The sequence below is a fragment of the Panthera pardus genome, unplaced genomic scaffold, assembly GCF_024362965.1.
Source record: "Panthera pardus isolate Hobbes unplaced genomic scaffold, ASM2436296v1 HiC_scaffold_10, whole genome shotgun sequence".
Classification (NCBI taxonomy): Eukaryota; Metazoa; Chordata; class Mammalia; order Carnivora; family Felidae; genus Panthera; species Panthera pardus.
The window spans coordinates 112,033,039-112,053,963 of record NW_026526655.1 but is presented as its reverse complement, the minus strand read 5'-3'; positions in this window follow the sequence as shown (position 1 = coordinate 112,053,963).

Here is a 20,925-nt window from a genome sequence, read left to right as displayed (position 1 = left end):
GCTTCATAGGGGTTGTTTCCTGAAAATTAAGTGAGATAACAGGTATAAAGGACATCGATCAAAAGTGATACGCAATAAATGTTACAGCCAGAGCTGGAAAAAGCAGAAGAGGGGTGAGAATGAGGGAGGGTATGGGGGAGATGAGAGGAGGACAGGGGGAGCTCATTCCATACTTGGGGATGACATTGAGGGAAGGCTCCCTTACCTTCTCCTTGCAGTAGATTTTTTCATCTCTCCCACATTGGACAATCACCATCCCTTTCTGAAGAAACAAAAGTGGCCTGGCCTTCCTCTTGGGAGAATGAGGGGAAAACTCTGCCTGTTGGAAGCTGATGAGTCCCCAACAGCAAAGGGAAGACCCAGACCTCAATTGATGTCCTAATACCTTGCTGTTTTATATCCCCAAGTGAGAAATGAAGGGCACCTTACTCAACCCTTAAGTGGCACTTCTGGAGGGAACTAGGAAGTGGTTTCAATATGTAGTCCCAGTACAACAAGGGGGTTACAGGGGAGCAGGGGGCCAGATGGGGTTAAGGGGGGGAGCAGGGGGCCAGAGTTGAGGACGTTGCTCAGCAGTGTGAAGTGGCAATGTCGCCTGTTGATGTGGCCACTTGAGCACAACTGGGTCAAAACACCTGCATCGAGCCTCCTGCTCTATGTTTTTGCTGTTTATAATCCTACATTTTTTAATTAATTCATCAGCATGGTCACTTTCCATGTCATTAAATATTCCTGAAAAACTTGCTTGTAATGGCTACATAATTAATCATCACCTAAATGTAGCATAATTAATATAACCATTTCTCTATTGTTGGACTATTTCAACATTTACAATTTTTTACTATCATAGATAATGCTGCAGTGAAAACCAACATATGTAAATCTTTTATTGCATCTTTGATTATTTTTTAGCATAGATACTGAATCCAGGATTACTAAATCCAAAGGTATGAGTGAATTAAGTTTGGGGTACATAATGTCAAGCAGCTTAAAAGAAAAGGTCATTAATGCAGTTCCTGGCTGGCTCAGTTGATAGAGCATGTGACTCTTATCTTAGGGTCATGAGTTCAAGTCCCACATTGGAGGTAGAGCTTACTTTAAAAAAAAGTCATAACCAATTTATACTCTTATGGTTGTGTTTGAGAATGTTCTTTACATTGTGTTTTTGTCTTTTTGATAGACAAAGATATTCTATTCCTTCAATATTTTTTTATTATTATTGAAGAGGAATATTTCCCAGAAGCTTCAAGCTAGTTGTTTCCTGTTGTGACTTGTTTGTTGGATTCACTCTATCTGTATATCCCTCTGTTCATTGATCAATATGAGCTTTGACATGTTAAAAAACACTATACTTCTGACCTCCAACTACACCACAAATACTTACTTTCAGTGTGCACTTGCCTTTAAGTTTTGTTTATGCCTTTTCTGAAGCATAAAGTTTGCTTTTAATTTCTAAATACTTAAATTATACCATATTTTTTCTTGTGTGCTTATTTTTTATGTCTTATGCTACAAAAACTTACCCTGCCACAGATTATGTAAAATATTCACCACAATATCTTGATATATTTATGTTTTCATTTTTACACATAAATCTTAATTCCATCTAGAATTAATTTTGGTATATGATTTGATGTATGACTTCACCTTCATTTATCCCAATGGTTAGCAAATTTTCCCAGTACCATCATTTATGGGAAATTCCTTACTCTTACCACTGGTTTGAAATGTCAACTTTACCATAAACTGTGTGTGTATGTGTGTGTGTGTGTGTGTGTGTGTGTGTGTGTGAATGTGTGTGTGCGTGTAACAAATAAATTTCTAAGTTTCTGCATATAAAGCACACACATGTTTCTAACTTTCTATCCATCACTATAGTTTCTCTGGTCTATTACTAGTAATACCATTTTATTGATTATAATTTTATGAGCCATTTCATATTGAGAAGATATATCTCCCTCTAAACTATTTTCTCAAGATTGTCTTGATTCTTTTCATTTATCACTTTCTCTAGAAGAACTCATATTTTGGGGAAAAAATCCCTAATAACAAACATTTTCTTGATAGTAATTACTATTCCTAATAAGTTATTGGATAGTTTCTCTTGGGCTTCCACAGTACACAGTCATGTTATCTGTAACTGATGAAAGCAACTCACAGAGCCATGTCTGTGCTCTGGTTGATGGAGATGCCACTCAGTATCCATCAGTTTGTTTTCACCCGTATTAGTGATGGTGTTTACATGGTATTTGAAGATCTAATACAAAGAAAGCAGATCCTTTTAAAATCATATTTTTAAGACAGAAGTCAGTCACCCAATATTCAGAATGACAATTTTCATGTCTGTATTTCATACTAGATTATGAGAATTTTGAGACCAAAAACTATGTCCTGTGTCCTTGATACACATTAGGCACTCAATAAATATTTGATGAAGCCAAGATATGAGGAGAGGAAGAAGAGAGGGAGGGAAGGGGACAGGAGAGTTTTGCATAGGATTCCTGCACAGAATCCCACAGCTTCACTTGTAAAAATGATAGAAATTTCAATCTTCCATAAGGTTGCTATTCACTTAATTATATAGATGTTTTCCTTACATAAACGTGTTTATAAATGGATATTTTGTTATATATATGCATATAATTTATTGTCAAATTGGTATCCATACAACACCCAGTGCTCATCCCAACAGGTGCCCTCCTCAATGCCCATCACCCACTTTCCCTTCTCCCCCCACACCCCCCCCCCCCATCAACCCTCAGTTTGTTCTCAGTATTTAAGAGTTTCTTATGGTTTGCCTCCTTCCCTCTCTGTAACTTTTTCCCCTCTTCCCCTCCTCCCTGGTCTTCTGTTAAGTTTCTCAGGATCCACGTATGAGTGAAAACGTGTGGTATCTGTCTTTCACTGCCTGACTGATTTCACTTAGCATAATACTCTCCAGTTCCATCCACGTTGCTACAAATGGCCAGATTTCATTTTTTCTCATTGTCAAGTAGTATTCCATTGTATATATAAACCACATCTTTTTATCCATTCGTCAGTTGATGGACATTTAGGCTCTTTCCATAATTTGGCTATTGTTGAAAGTGCTGCTAAAAACATTGGGGTCTAATGCCCCTATGCATCAGCACTCCTGTATCCATCCCTTGGGTAAATTCCTAGCACTGCTATTGCTGGGTTATAGGGTAGATCTATTTTTAATTTTTTGAGGAACTTCCACACTGTTTTTCCAGAGCAGCTGCACCAGTTTGCACTCCCACCAACAGTGCAAGAGGGTTCCCATTTCTCCACATCCACGCCAGAATCTATAATCCTCTGATTTGTTCATTTTAGTCACTCTGACCGGTGTGAGGTGATATCTCAGTGTGGTTTTGATTTGTATTTCCCTGATGAGGAGTGACATTGAGCACCGTTTCATGTGCCTGTTGGCCATCTGGATGTTTTCTTTAGAAAAGTGTCTGCTCGTGTCTTCTGCCTATTTCTTCGCTGGATTATTTGTGTTTTGGGTGTGGAGTTTGGTGAGTTCTTTATAGATTTTGGATACTAACCCTTTGTCTGATATGTCATTTGCAAATATCTTTTCCCATTATGTCAGTTGCCTTTTAGTTTTGTTGATTGCTTCCATTGCAGTGCAGAAGCTTTTTATCTTCATGAGGTCCCAATAGTTCATTTTTGCTTTTAATTCCCTTGCCTTTGGAGAGGTGTTGAGTAAGAAGTTGCTGTGGCTGATCTCAGAGAGGTTGTTGCCTGCTTTCTCCTCTAGGGTTTTTGATGGTTTCCTGTCTCACATTCAGGTCCTTCATCCTTTTTGGGTTTATTTTTGTGAATGGTGTAAGAAAGTGTTCTAGTTTCATTCTTATGCATGTTGCTATCCAGTTCTCCCAGCACCATTTGCTAAAGAGACTTTTTTCCATTGGATATTCTTTCCTGTTTTGTCAAAGATTAGTTGGCCATACATTTGTGGGTCCAATTCTGGAGTCTCTATTCTATTCCACTGGTCTATGTGTCTGTTTTTGTTCCAAAACCATACTGTCTTGATGATTACAGCTTTGTAGTAGAGGCTAAAGTTTGGGATCGTGATGCCTCCCGCTTTGGTCTTCTTCTTCAATATTACCTTGGCTATTTGGGGTCTTTTGTGGTTCCATACAAATTTTAGGATTGTTTGTTCTAGCTTTGAGAAGAATGCTTGTGCAATTTTGATTGGGATTGCATTGAATGTGTAGATTGCTTTGGGTAGTATTGACATTTTAACAATATTTATTCTTCCAATCCATGAGCGTGGAATGTTTTTCCATTCTTTTTGTGTCTTCTTCCATTTCCCTCATAAGTTTTCTATAGTTTTCAGCATACAGATCATTTACATCTTTGATTACGTTTATTCCTAGGTATTTTATGGTCCTTGGTGCAGTTGTAAATGGGATCAGTTTCTTGATTTCTCTTTCTGTTGCTTCATTGTTGGTGTATATGAATGCAACTGATTTCTGTACATTAATTTTGTATCCTGCAACTTTGCTGAATTCATGTATCAGTTCTAGCAGACTTTTGGTGGAGTCTATTGGATTTTCCATGTATAATATCATGTCATCTGCAAATATCATGTCATCATTTCCTTTTGATTTCCTTTTGTCTGATTGCTGATGCTAGAACTTCCAACACTATGTTAAACAATAGTGGTGAGAGTGGACATTTCTGTCATGTTCCTGATCTCAGGGGGAAATCCATCGGTTTTTCCCCATTGAGGATGATATTAGCTGTGGGCTTTTCATAAATAGCTTTTATGATGTTTAAGTATGTTCATTCTATCCTGACTTTCTTAAGGGTCTTTATTAAGAAAGGACTGTATTTTGTCAAATGGTTTTTCTGCATCTATTGACAGGATCATATGGTTCTTTTCTTTTATTAATGTGATGTATTACATTGATTGATTTGTGAATACTGAACCAGCCCTGCAGCCCAGGAATGAATCCCACTTGATCATGCTGAATAATTCTTTTTATATGCTGTTGAATTCGATTTGCTAGTATCTTGTTGAGAAATTTTGCGTCCATATTCATCAGGGATATTGGCCCATAGTTCTCTTTTTTGCTGCATCTCTGGTTTTGGAATCAAAGTAATACTGGCTTCATAGAATGAGTCTGGAAGTTTTCCTTCCCTTTCTATTTTTTGGAATAGCTTGAAAAGGATAGGTATTATCTCTGCTTTAAATGCCTGGTAGAATTCTCCAGGGAAGCCATCTGGTTCTGGACTTTATTTGTTGGGAGATTTTTGATAACTGATTCTGTTTCTTTACTAGTTATGCATCTGTTCAAATTTTCTATTTCTTCCCATTTCAGCTTTGGAAATGTGTAGGTGTTTAGGAATTTGTACATTTCTGCCAGGTTGTCCAGTTTGTTGGCATATAATTTTTTGTAGTATTCCCTGATAATTGCTTGTATCTCTGAGGGATTGGTTGTGATAATTCCATTTTCATTCATGATTTTATCTATTTGGGTCCTCTCCCTTTTCTTTTTGAGAAGCTTGGCTAGAGGTTTATCAATTTTCTTTATTTTTTCAAAAAACCAACTCTTGGTTTCATTGATCTGCTCTTCCGGTTTTTTAGATTCTATATTATTTATTTCTGCTCTGATCTTTATTATCTCTCTTCTTCTGCTGGGTTGGAGGTGCCTTTGCTGTTCTGATTCTATTTCCTTTAGGTGTGCTGTTAGATTTTGCATGGGGTATTTTTCTTGTTTCTTGAGATAGGCTTAGATTGCAATGTATTTTCCTCTCAGGACTGCCTTCGCTGCATCCCAAAGCGTTTGGATTGTGTTTTCATTTTCATTTGTTTCCAAATACTTTTTAAATTTCTTCTCTAATTGCCTGATTGACCCATTCATTCTTTAGTAGGGTGTTCTTTAACTTCCATGCATTTGGAGGTTTTCCAGACTTTCTTCTGTGGTTGATTTAAAGTTTCATAGCATTGTGATGTTAAAATGTGCATGGTATGATCTCAATTCTTTTATACTTATTAAGGGCTGTTTTGTGACCCAGTATGTGATCTATCTTGGATAATCTTCCATATGCACTTGAGAAGAAAGTATATATTCCATTGCTTTGAGATACAGAGTTCTAAATATATCTGTCAAGTCCATCTGATCCAATGTATCATTCAGGACCATTGTTTCTATATTGATTTTCTGTCTAGATGATCTGTCCATTGTTGTAAGTGGGGTATTAAAGCCCCTGTAATTACCACCTACTTACCAATAAGGTTGCTTATATTTGTGATTAATTATTGTCTATAATTGGGGGCTCCCAAATTCAGCACATAGACATTTATAATTGTTACCTCTTCCTGATGGAGAGACCCTGTAATCATTATATAATGCCCTTCTTCATCTCTTGTTACAGCCTTTAATTTAAAGTCCAGTTTGCCTCATATAAGTATGGCTACTCCAGCTTTCTTTTCACTTCCAGTACCATGATAGATAGTTCTCCATTCCCTCACTTTCAATCTGAAGGTGTCCTCAGGTCTAAAATGAGTCTCTTGGAGAGAGTAAATACATGGGTCTTGTTTTTTATCCATTATGATACCCTATGTCTTTCGGTTGGAGCATTTAGCCCATTAACATTCAGTGTTATTATTGAAAGATACGGGTTTAGAGTCATTGTGATGTCTGTAGGTTTCATGCTTGTAGTGATATCTCTGGTCCTTTGTGGTCCTTGCAGAATCCCCCTTAGGATCTCTTGTAGGGCTGGTTTAGTGGTGACGAATTCCTTCAGTTTTTGTTTGTTTGGGAAAACCTTTATCTCTCCTTCTATTCTGAATGACAGACTTGCTGGATAAAGGATTCTTGGCTGCATATTTTCTCTATTCATCACGTTGAAGATTTCCTGCCATTCCTTTCTGGCCTGCCAAGTTTCAGTAGATAGGTCTGCTACTACCTTTTCATGTCTACCTTTGTGTGTTAAGGCCCATTTATCCCTAGCTGCTTTCAGAATTCTCTCTTTATCCTTGTATTTTGCCAGTTTCACTATATGTCATGCAGAAGATCGATTTGTTTCATCTGAAGGGAGTTCTTGTGCCTCTTGGATTTCGATGCCTGTTTCCTTCTCCAGATTGGGTAAGTTCTCAGCTATTATTTGTTCAAGTACACCTTCAGACCCTTTCTCTCTCTTCTTCTTCTTTTGGAATTCCTATGGTATGGATATTGTTCCATTTGATTGTATCACTTAGTTCTCTAATTCTCCCCTCATACTCCTGGATTTTTTTTATCTCTCTTTTTCTCAGCTTTCTCTTTTTCCATAATTTTATCTTCTAATTCACCTATTCTCCCCTCTGCCTCTTCAATGTGTGCTGTGGCCTCCTCCATTTTATCTTACACCTCATTTATAGCATTTTTTGATTCATCATGACTATATTTTAGTCCCTTGATCTCTGTAGCAATAGATTCTCTGCTGTTCTTTATGCTTTTCTTAAGCCCAGCAATTAATTTTATGACTATTATTCTAATGTTTTGTTCCGTTATATTGCTTAAATCGGTTTTGATTAATTCATCAGCTGTTGCTACTTCCTGGAATTTCTTTTAAGGGAGAATTCTTCCATTTCGTCATATTGGCTAGTTTTCTGTCCCTTATGCATTTTAAAAGCTTGGTGTGTGCTCTGCACCTGCGAGCACTGCTATATTAAAGGAGAGTCATACACTGTCCAGGGTCTGGCCCTACAGGAGGTGTTTTTTCAGAGATTGTTACTTGTTCTCTGTTGTTGTGACTTTGGTTATTTTATTACCCTACTTGTAGTGATATTTTGAACCCTGCATCAGGTGTGCTTTGCTTTGTTCCTTGGACTAGCCCTATAAAGGAAAACAGATAGATAAACAGGGGACAAAAACATGCAAACACACAAATAACACAAACAAATAAACAAATAAAAAACTAAGGACTAAAAATAAAAAAACCAAAAACACTGACTGTAAGTAAAGAAGAGGGTGGAGGCGGTGCTGATGGAAGAGCACATACAAAGAGAGAAATGACAGGAGTGGGGAGCAGTGGGGGGGCAGGGAGAAAAAATAAACATTGATTAGGCAGAGAGACTGAAAGACTCAATCCAGAGAGAGAGAGGAAAATAAAGAAGGAGGTGGGGAAAATGAAACGAAGATAAAGTTAACCAGATGGAGAAACTATATGACTTGATTATTCCAGACAGAGAGGAGTGTAAAGAAGGAGGTGTAGAACATGTGTCAAGACAATGGATTAAATATGTCTGTTTAGAAAGGGGGGTCCGGAAGATGGCGGCTTAGGAGGACGCGGGGCTCACAGCGCGTCCTGCCGATCACTTAGATTCCACCTACACCTGCCTAAAGAACCCAGAAAACCGCCAGAGGATTAGCAGAAGGGAGTCTCCGGAGTCAAGCGCAGACAAGAGGCCCACGGAAGAGGGTAGGAAGGGCGGCGAGGCGGTGCGCGCTCCACGGACTGGCTGGAGGGAGCCGGGGCGGAGGGGCGGCTCGCCGGCCAAGCAGAGCCCCCGAGTCTGGCTGGCAAAAGCGGAGGGGCCAGACAGTGTTCCGACAGCAAGCGCGACTTAGCGTCTGGGAGGTCATAAGTTAACAGCTCTGCTCGGAAAGCGGGAAGGCTGGAGGACAAAGGGAGGGAGAGCTGCTGAGCCCCCGGACGGCAGAGCTCAGCTTGGCGGGGAACAAAGGCGCCAGCGCCATCTCCCCCGCCCATCCCCCAGCCAAAATCCCAAAGGGAACCAGTTCCTGCCAGGGAACTTGCTCGCTCCGCGCAAACACCCAACTCTGTGCTTCTGCAGAGCCAAACCTCCGGCAGCGGATCTGACTCCCTCCCGCTGCCACAGGGCTCCTCCTGAAGTGGATCACCTAAGGAGAAGCGAGCTAAGCCTGCCCCTCCAGCCCCCGTGCACCTTGCCTACCCACCCCAGCTAATACGCCAGATCCCCAGCAACACAAGCCTGGCAGTGTGCAAGTAGCCCAGACGGGACACGCCACCCCACAGTGAATCCCGCCCCTAGGAGAGGGGAAGAGAAGGCACACACCAGTCTGACTGTGGCCCCAGCAGTGGGCTGGGGGCAGACATCGGGTCGGACTGCGGCCCCGCCCACCAACTCCAGTTATACACCACAGCACAGGGGAAGTGCACTGCAGGTCCTCACCACGCAAGGGACTCTCCAAAATGACCAAATGGAAGAATTCCCCTCAGAAGAATCTCCAGGAAATAACAACAGCTAACGAACTGATCAAAAAGGATTTAAATAATATAACAGAAAGTGAATTTAGAAAAATAGTCATAAAATTAATCGCTGGGCTTGAAAACAGTATACAGGACAGCAGAGAATCTCTTGCCACAAAGATCGAGGGACTAAGGAACAGTCACGAGGAGTTGAAAAATGCTTTAAACGAAATGCAAAACAAAATGGAATCCACGATGGCTCGGCTTGAAGAGGCAGAGGAGAGAATAGGTGAACTAGAAGATAAAGTTATGGAGAAAGAGGAAGCTGAAAGAAAGAGAGATAAAAAAATCCAGGAGTATGAGGGGAAAATTAGAGAACTAAGTGATACACTAAAAAAAAATAATATACGCATAATTGGTATCCCAGAGGAGGAAGAGAGAGGGAAAGGTGCTGAAGGGGTACTTGAACAAATTATAGCTGAGAACTTCCCTGAACTGGGGAAGGAAAAAGGCATTGAAATCCAAGAGGCACAGAGAACTCCCTTCAGACGTAACTTGAATCGACCTTCTGCACGACATATCATAGTGAAACTGGCAAAATACAAGGATAAAGAGAAAATTCTGAAAGCAGCAAGGGATAAACGTGCCCTCACATATAAAGGGAGACCTATAAGACTCGTGACTGATCTCTCCTTTGAAACTTGGCAGGCCAGAAAGGCTTGGCACGATATCTACAGTGTGCTAAACAGAAAAAATATGCAGCCGAGAATCCTTTATCCAGCAAGTCTGTCATTTAGAATAGAAGGAGAGATAAAGGTCTTCCCAAACAAACAAAAACTGAAGGAATTTGTCACCACGAAACCAGCCCTACAAGAGATCCTAAGGGGGATCCTGTGAGACAAAGTACCAGAGACATCACTACAAGCATAAAACATACAGACATCACAATGACTCTAAACCCATATCTTTCTATAATAACACTGAATGTAAATGGATTAAATGCGCCAACTAAAAGACATAGGGTATCAGAATGGATAAAAAAACAAGACCCATCTATTTGCTGTCTACAAGAGACTCATTTTAGATCTGAGGACACCTTTAGATTGAGAGTGAAGGGATGGAGAACTATCTATCATGCTCCTGGAAGCCAAAAGAAAGCTGGAGTAGCCATACTTATATCAGACAAACTAGACTTTAAATTAAAGGCTGTAACAAGAGATGAAGAAGGGCATTATATAATAATCACAGGGTCTATCCACCAGGAAGAGCTAACTATTATAAATGTCTATGCGCCAAATACCCGAGCCCCCAGATATATAAAACAATTACTCATAAACATAAGCAACCTTATTGATAAGAATGTGGTCATTGCAGGGGACTTTAACACCCCACTTACAGAAATGGATAGATCATCTAGACACACAGTCAATAAAGAAACAAGGGCCCTGAAGGATACATTGGATCAGATGGACTTGACAGATATATTTAGAACTCTGCATCCCAAAGCAACAGAATATACTTTCTTCTCGAGTGCACATGGAACATTCTCCAAGATAGATCATATACTGGGTCACAAAACAGCCCTTCATAAGTTTACAAGAATTGAAATTGTACCATGCATACTTTCAGACCACAATGCTATGAAGCTTGAAATCAACCACAGGAAAAAGTCTGGAAAACCTCCAAAAGCATGGAGGTTAAAGAACACCCTACTAACGAATGAGTGGGTCAACCAGGCACTTAGAGAAGAAATTAAAAAATATATGGAAACAAACGAAAATGAAAATACAACAATCCAAACGCTTTGGGATGCAGCGAAGGCAGTCCTGAGAGGAAAATACATTGCAATCCAGGCCTATCTCCAGAAACAAGAAAAATCCCCAATACAAAATCTAATAGCACACCTAAAGGAAATAGAAGCAGAACAGCAAAGGCAGCCTAAACCCAGCAGAAGAAGAGAAATAATAAAGATCAGAGCAGAAATAAACAATATAGAATCTAAAAAAACGGTAGAGCAGATCAACGAAACCAAGAGTTGGTTTTTTGAAAAAATAAACAAAATTGACAAACCTCTAGCCAGGCTTCTCAAAAAGAAAAGGGAGATGACCCAAATAGATAAAATCATGAATGAAAATGGAATTATCACAACCAATCCCTCAGAGATACAAACAATTATCAGGGAATACTATGAAAAATTATATGCCAACAAATTGGACAACCTGGAAGAAATGGACAAATTCCTAAACACCCACACTCTTCCAAAACTCAATCAGGAGGAAATAGAAAGCTTGAACAGACCCATAACCAGCGAAGAAATTGAATCGGTTATCAAAAATCTCCCAACAAATAAGAGTCCAGGAACAGATGGCTTCCCAGGGGAGTTCTACCAGACGTTTAAAGCAGAGATAATACCTATCCTTCTCAAGCTATTCCAAGAAATAGAAAGGGAAGGAAAACTTCCAGACTCATTCTATGAAGCCAGTATTACTTTGATTCCTAAACCAGACAGAGACCCAGTAAAAAAAGAGAACTACAGGCCAAAATCCCTGATGAATATGGACGCAAAAATTCTCAATAAGATACTAGCAAATCGAATTCAACGGCATATAAAAAGAATTATTCACCATGATCAAGTGGGATTCATTCCTGGGATGCAGGGCTGGTTCAACATTCGCAAATCGATCAACGTGATACATCACATTAACAAAAAAAAAGAGAAGAACCATATGATCCTGTCAATCGATGCAGAAAAGGCCTTTGACAAAATCCAGCACCCTTTCTTAATAAAAACCCTTGAGAAAGTCGGGATAGAAGGAACATACTTAAAGATCATAAAAGGCATTTATGAAAAGCCCACAGCTAACATCATCCTCAACGGGGAAAAACTGAGAGCTTTTTCCCTGAGATCAGGAACACGATAGGGATGCCCACTCTCACCGCTGTTGTTTAACATAGTGCTGGAAGTTCTAGCATCAGCAATCAGACAACAAAAGGAAATCAAAGGCATCAAAATTGGCAAAGATGAAGTCAAGCTTTCGCTTTTTGCAGATGACATGATATTATACATGGAAAATCCAATAGACTCCACCAAAAGTCTGCTAGAACTGATACATGAATTCAGCAAAGTTGCAGGATACAAAATCAATGTACAGAAATCAGTTGCATTCTTATACACTAACAATGAAGCAACAGAAAGACAAATGAAGAAACTGATCCCATTCACAATTGCACCAAGAAGCATAACATACCTAGGAATAAATCTAACCAAAGATGTAAAAGATCTGTATGCTGAAAAGTATAGAAAGCTTATGCAGGTAATTGAAGAAGATATAAAGAAATGGAAAGACATTCCCTGCTCATGGGTTGGAAGAATAAATATTGTCAAAATGTCAATACTACCCAAAGCTATCTACACATTCAATGCAATCCCAATCAAAATTGCACCAGCATTCTTCTCGAAACTAGAACAAGCAATCCTAAAATTCATATGGAACCACAAAAGGCCCCGAATAGCCAAAGTAATTTTGAAGAAGAAGACCAAAGCAGGAGGCATCACAATCCCAGACTTTAGCCTCTACTACAAAGCTGTCATCATCAAGACAGCATGGTATTGGCACAAAAACAGACACATAGACCAATGGAATAGAATAGAAACCCCAGAACTAGACCCACAAACGTATGGCCAACTCATCTTTGACAAAGCAGGAAAGAACATCCAATGGAAAAAAGACAGTCTCTTTAACAAATGGTGCTGGGAGAACTGGACAGCAACATGCAGAAGGTTGAAACTAGACCACTTTCTCACACCATTCACAAAAATAAACTCAAAATGGATAAAGGACCTGAATGTGAGACAGGAAACCATCAAAACCTTAGAGGAGAAAGCAGGAAAAGACCTCTCTGACCTCAGCCGTAGCAATCTCTTACTCGGCACATCCCCAAAGGCAAGGGAATAAAAGCAAAAGTGAATTACTGGGACCTTATGAAGATAAAAAGCTTCTGCACAGCAAAGGAAACAACCAACAAAACTAAAAGGCAACCAACGGATTGGGAAAAGATATTTGCAAATGAAATATCGGACAAAGGGCTAGTATCCAAAATCTATAAAGAGCTCACCAAGCTCCACACCCGAAAAACAAATAACCCAGTGAAGAAATGGGCAGAAAACATGAATAGATACTTCTCTAAAGAAGACATCCGGATGGCCAACAGGCACATGAAAAGATGTTCAACGTCACTCCGTATCAGGGAAATACAAATCAAAACCACACTCAGATATCACCTCATGCCAGTCAGAGTGGCCAAAATGAACAAATCAGGAGACTATAGATGCTGGAGAGGATGTGGAGAAACGGGAACCCTCTTGCACTGTTGGTGGGAATGAAAATTAGTGCAGCCATTCTGGAAAGCAGTGTGGAGATTCCTCAGAAAATTAAAAATAGACCTACCCTATGACCCAGCAATAGCACTGCTAGGAATTTACCTGAGGGATACAGGAGTACTGATGCATAGGGGCACTTGTACCCCAATGTTTATAGCAGCACTCTCAACAATAGCCAAATTATGGAAAGAGCCTAAATGTCCATCAACTGATGAATGGATAAAGAAATTGTGGTTTATATACACAATGGAATACTACGTGGCAATGAGAAAAAATGAAATATGGCCTTTTGTAGCAATGTGGATGGAACTGGAGAGTGTGATGCTAAGTGAAATAAGCCATACAGAGGAAGATAGATACCATATGGTTTCACTCTTATGTGGATCCTGAGAAAATTAACAGAAACCCATGGGGGAGGGGAAGGAAAAAAAAAAGAGGTTAGAGTGGGAGAGAGCCAAAGCATAAGAGACTCTTAAAAACTGAGAGCAAACTGAAGGTTGATGGGGGGTGGGAGGGAGGGGAGGGTGGGTGATGGGTATTGAGGAGGGCACCTTTTGGGATGAGCACTGGGTGTTGTATGGAAACCAATTTGACAATAAATTTCATATATTAAAAAAAAAGAAACTAAAAAATAGTCATGATGATTTAAAAAATACTGTGAATAAGGTACAAAATAAATTCGATGTGGTGACAAAAAGGGCTGAAGAGGCAGAAGGAAGAAATGAAAGAGACGACAAAATTATGGAAAAAAATGAAGCTGAGAAAAAGAGAGATAAAAAAATTCTAGACCACAATAGGAGAATTAGAGAACTAAATGATTCAATGAAACATAATAATATCCACATCATAGGAGTACCAGAAGAAGAGGCAGAGAAAGGGGCAGAAGGTGTACTTGTGCAAATCATAGCCGAGAACTTCCCCAATGTGGGGAAGGAAACGGACATTGAAATCCAGGAGGCACAAAGAACTCCCTTCAGACATAACAGGAATTGATCTTCTGCATGACATATCATAGTAAAACTAGCAAAATACAAAGATAAACAGAGAATTCTGAAAGCAGCTAGAAATAAATGGGCCTTAACCCACAAGGGTACACACATGATGGTAGTAGCAGACCTATCTACTGAAACTTGGCAGGCCAGAAGGGAGTGGCAGGAAATTTTCAATGTGAAAAATAGGAAAAATATGTAGCCAAGAATCCTTGATCCAGCAAGCCTGTCATTCAGAATAGAAGGAGGGATAAAGGTTTTCCCAGACAAACAAAAACTGAAGAAATTCATCACCACTAAACCAGCCTTAAAAGAGATCCTAAGAGGGACTCTGTGAGTGGAATGTTGCAAAGACCACAAAGGACCAAAGACATCACTACAAACATGAAACCTACAAATAACCCAATGATTCTAAACGCATATCTTCCAATAATAACACTGAATGTAAATGGACTAAATGCTCCAACCAAAAGACATAGGGTATCAGAATGGATAAAAAACAAGACCCACCTGTTTGCTGTCTACAATAAACTCATTTTACACCAAAAAAACACCTTCAGATTGAAAGTGAGGGGATGGAGAACTATCTATCATGCCACTGGAAATCAAAAGAAAGCTGGAGCAGCCATACTTATATAAGACAAAATAGACTTTAAATTAAAAGCTGTAACAAGAAATGAAGAAGAGCATTAAATAATAATTACAGGGTTCATCCATCAGGAAGAAGTAACAGTTATAAATGTATATGCACCGAATTTGAAAGCACCCAAATATATAAAACAATTAATCACAAACATAAGCAATCTTATTGGTAAGGATGTGGTAATTGCAGGGGATTTTAATACTCCACTTACAACAATGGACAGATCATCCAGACAGAAAATCAATATAGAAACAATGGCCCTGAATGATACACTGGACCAGATGGACTTGACACGTATAGTCAGAACTTTTCATCCTAAAGCAGCAGAATACATATTCTTCTCAAGTGAACATGGAACATTCTCCAAGATAGATCACATACTGGGTCACAAAACAGCCCTAAATAAATATAAAAGAATTGAGATCATACCATGCACACTTTAACATAACAATGCTATGAAACTTGAAATCAACCACAGGAAAAAGTTTGGAAAACCTCCAAATGGGGCACCTGGGTGGCTCAGTCTGTTGAGGGTCTGACTTTGGCTCAGGTCATGATTTCATAGTCTGTGAGTTTGAGTCCTGCATTGGGCTCCATGCCGACAGCTCAAAGCCTGGAGCCTGTGATTCTGTGTCTCCCTCTCTCTCTGACTCTCCCCCATTCATATTCTGTCTCTGTCTCAAAAAAATAAAAAATAAACGTTAAAAAAATAAAAATAAAACATCCAAATGCATGGAAGTTAAAGAATATCCTACTAAGGAATGAATGGGTCAACCAGGCAATTAAAGAAGAAATTAAAATATATATGGAAACAAATGAAAATGAAAAAACACAACAGTCCAAACGCTTTGGGATGCAGCAAAGGCAGTCCTGAGAGGAAAATACATTGCAATCCAGGGCTATCTCAAGAAACAAGAAAAATCCCAAATACAAAATCTAACAGCACACCTAAAGGAAATAGAAACAGAACAGCAAAGAAACCCCAAGGGCAGAAGGAGAAGAGAAATAATAAAGATCTGAGCAGAAATAAATAATATAGAATACAAAAAATCAGTAGAATAGATCAATGAAACTAAGAGATGGGTTTTTTTTAAAAAATACACAAAATTGAAAACCCCTTAGCCTGACATCTCAAAAATAAAAGAGAGATGACTCAAATAGATAAACTCACGAATGAAAATGGATTTTTCACAACCAATCCTTCAGAAATCATTATATGCCAACAAACTGGACAACCTGAAAGAAATGGACAAATTCCTAGACACCCACACAATACCAAAACTCAAATGGGAAGAAATAGAAAATTTGAACAGACCCATAACTGGTAAAGAAATGGAATCAGTTATCAAAAATCTCCCAACAAATAAGAGTCCTAGGACAGTTCCCTTCCCAAGGAAAATCTACCAGACATTTAAAGCAGAATTAATACCTATCTTTCTCAACATGTTCCAGAAAATAGAAATGGAAGGAAAGCTTCCAGACTCATTCTATGAAGCTAGAATTACCTTGATTCCCAAACAGAACAGAGTGCACAAAAATGGGAATTACTGGCCAATATCCCTGATGAACGAGGACGTAAAAATTCTCAATAAGATACTAGCAAATTAAATTCAACAGCATATAAAAAGAATTATTCACTGGGGCGCCTGGGTGGCGCAGTCGGTTAAGCGTCCGACTTCAGCCAGGTCACGATCTCGCGGTCCGTGAGTTCGAGCCCCACGTCAGGCTCTGGGCTGATGGCTCGGAGCCTGGAGCCTGTTTCCGATTCTGTGTCTCCCTCTCTCTCTGCCCCTCCCCCGTTCATGCTCTGTCTCTCTCTGTCCCAAAAATAAATAAAAAACGTTGAAAAAAAAATTAAAAAAAAAAAAAAAAAAAAAAAAAAAAGAATTATTCACCATGTTCAAGTAGGATTCATTCCTGGGCTGCAGGGCTGGTTCAATATTCACAAATCAATCAATGTGATACACCATGTTAATAAAAGAAAATATAAGAATCATATGATCCTGTCAATAGATGCAGAAAAGGCATTTGACAAAAAACACCATCATTTCTTAATAAAAATCCTCAAGTAAGTCGGGATAGAATGAACATACCTAAATATCATAATAGTCATATATGAAAAGTCCACAGCTAATCTCATTCTCAATGAGGAAAAACTGAGAGCTTTCCCCCTGAGACCAGGAACACAGCAGGCATGTCCACTCTCACCACTGTTGTTTAATAGAGTGTTGGAAGTCCTAGCATCCGCAGACAACAAAAGAAAATCAAAGGCATCAAAATTGGCAAAGAAGTCAAACTTTCACTTTTCACAGATGACATGATCTACATGGAACCTGAAAGACTTCCACCAAAAGTCTGCTAGAACTGATACATGAATTCAGCAAAGTCGCAAGGTACAAATCAATGTACAGAAATCGGTTGCATTTCTATACACCAATAATGAAGCAACAGAAAGAGAAATCAAGAAACTGATCCCATTTACAACTGCACCAAGGACCATAAAATACCTAGGAATAAACGTAATCAAAGATGTAAATGATCTGTATGCTGAAAACTATAGAAAACTTATGAGGGAAATGGAAGAAGACACAAAAAGAATGGAAAAACATTCCACGCTCATGGATTGGAAGAATAAATATTGTTAAAATGTCAATACTACCCAAAGCAATCTACACATTCAATGCAATCCCAATCAAAATTGCACAAGCATTCTTCTCAAAGCTAGAACAAACAATCCTAAAATTTGTACGGAACCACAAAAGACCCCAAATAGCCAAGGTAATATTGAAGAAGAAGACCAAAGCGGGAGGCATCACGATCCCAAACTTTAGCCTCTACTACAAAGCTGTAATCATCAAGACAGTATGGTTTTGGAACAAAAACAGACACATAGACCAGTGGAATAGAATAGAGACTCCAGAATTGGACCCACAAATGTATGGCCAACTAATCTTTGACAAAACAGGAAAGAATATCCAATGGAAAAAAGACAGTCTCTTTAGCAAATGGTGCTGGGAGAACTGGATAGCAACATGCATAAGAATGAAACTAGAACACTTTCTTACACCATTCACAAAAATAAACCCAAAAAGGATGAAGGACCTGAATGTGAGACAGGAAACCATCAAAAACCCTAGAGGAGAAAGCAGGCAACAACCTCTCTGAGATCAGCCACAGCAACTTCTTACTCAACACCTCTCCAAAGGCAAGGGAATTAAAAGCAAAAATGAACTATTGGGACCTCATGAAGATAAAAAGCTTCTGCACTGCAATGGAAGCAATCAACAAAACTAAAAGGCAACTGACATAATGGGAAAAGATATTTGCAAATGACATATCAGACAAAGGGTTAGTATCCAAAATCTATAAAGAACTCACCAAACTCCACACCCAAAACACAAATAATCCAGCGAAGAAATAGGCAGAAGACACGAGCAGACACTTTTCTAAAGAAAACATCCAGATGGCCAACAGGCACATGAAACGGTGCTCAATGTTACTCCTCATCAGGGAAATACAAATCAAAACCACACTGAGATACCACCTCACACAGGCCAGAGTGGCTAAAATGAATAAATAAGGAAACAACAGATCCTGGCGTGGATGTGGAGAAATGGGAACCCTCTTGCAGTGTTGGTGGGAATGCAAACCGGTTCTGTCAATCTGGAAAACAGTGTGGAGGTTCTTCAAAAAATTAAAAATATGACTACCTTATGACACAGCAATAGAACTACTGGGAATTTACCCAAGGGATACAGGAGTGCTGATTCATAGGGGCACATGTACCCCAAAGTTTACAGCAGCACTTTCAACAACAGCCAAATTATGGAAAGAGCCTAAATGTCCATCAACTGATGAATGGATAAAGATGTTTATATATAGAATGGAATACTACTTGGCAATGAGAAAAAATGAAATCATGCCATTTGCAGCAACATGGATGGAACTGGAAGGTATTATGCTGGGTGAAATAAGTCAATCAGAGAAAGACAGATACTATATGTTTTCACTTATATGTGGATCTTGAGAAACTTAACAGAAAACCATAGGGGGAGGGAAGGGGGAAAAAAGGTTTACAGAGAGGGAGGGAGGCATACCATAAGAGACTCTTAAATACAGAGAACAAACTGAGGGTTGATGGGGGGGTGGGGGGAGAAGGGAAAGTGGGTGATGGGCGTTGAGGAGGGGAATTGTTGGGATGAGCACTGGGTGTTGTACATATGCGATGAACCACGGGAATCTACCCCAAAAGCCAAAAGCACACTTCCCACACTGTAAGTCAGAAAATTTGACAATAAACTATAAATAAATAAATAAATAAGCACATAGTTATTAGGGGTAGCACTGTGAGCTGTTATTCAACAAGCTTTAGTTGAACACAGGCAATCAATCTGCCATCAGTTGTTATTTCAAGTGGTACTTTGGATGATTTCAAGATATCTCTGTATGAAAAGAAATGCCCTCCCACACTCAGCATGAGTCAGGCAGATCTCATCTGTCTACCACATATAGACAAGTTGATGGCTGCCTTAGAACCACCCCAGTTGCTCTGTGTCTCTTCCCCAGGGAGCAGGCCTCAGAATAGGCTGGCTGAGCTCACTGCTGATGTCCCTGGTCCTAATGGTAAAACCAAGATTTGTTTGTTTGTTTGTTTGTTTGTTTGAAGTTGCATTGACAGGGCACCTGGATGGCTCAATCGGTTAAGTGGCCAACTCTTGATTTTAGTCCAGGTCATAATCTCAGGGTGGTGAGATCGAGCCCCCACATAGGGTTCCACGATTCTCTCTCTCCTTCTTCCTCTGCCCCTGCCCTGTTCATGCTCTCACCCTCTCTCCGTCAAAATAATAAATAAATAAATAAATAAATAAATAAATAAATAAACAAATAAATAAATAAAGTTGTATTAACAATTGGGTCAGTTTTATTTTTTTTTCAATATATGAAATTTATTGTCAGATTGGTTTCCATACAACACCCAGTGCTCATCCCAAAAGGTGCCCTCCTCAATACCCATCACCCACCCTCCCCTCCCTCCCACCCCCCATCAACCCTCAGTTTGTTCTCAGTTTTTAAGAGTCTCTTATGCTTTGGGTCTCTCCCACTCTAACCTCTTTTTTTTTTTTCCTTCCCCTCCCCCATGGGTTTCTGTTAAGTTTCTCAGGATCCACATAAGAGTGAAACCATATGGTATCTATCTTCCTCTGTATGGCTTATTTCACTTAGCATCACACTCTCCAGTTCCATCCACGTTGCTACAAAGGGCCATATTTCATTCTTTCTCATTGCCACGTAGTACTCCATTGTGTATATAAACCACAATTTCTTTATCCATTCATCAGTTGATGGACATTTAGGCTCTTTCCATAATTTGGCTATTGTTGAGAGTGCTGCTATAAACATTGGGGTACAAGTGCCCCTATGCATCAGTACTCCTGTATCCCTCAGGTAAATTCCTAGCAGTGCTATTGCTGGGTCATAGGGTAGGTCTATTTTTAATTTTCTGAGGAATCTCCACACTGTTTTCCAGAATGGCTGCACCAATTTGCATTCCCACCAACAGTGCAAGAGGGTTCCAACTGGGTCAGTTTTAAAATTTAGTGTTAAGGAGCGCCTGGGTGGCTTGGTCGGTTAAGCGTCCGACTTCGGCTCAGGTCATGATCTCGCGGTCCGTGAGTTCGAGCCCCGCGTCGGGCTCTGTGCTGACAGCTCAGAGCCTGGAGCCTGTTTCAGATTCTGTGTCT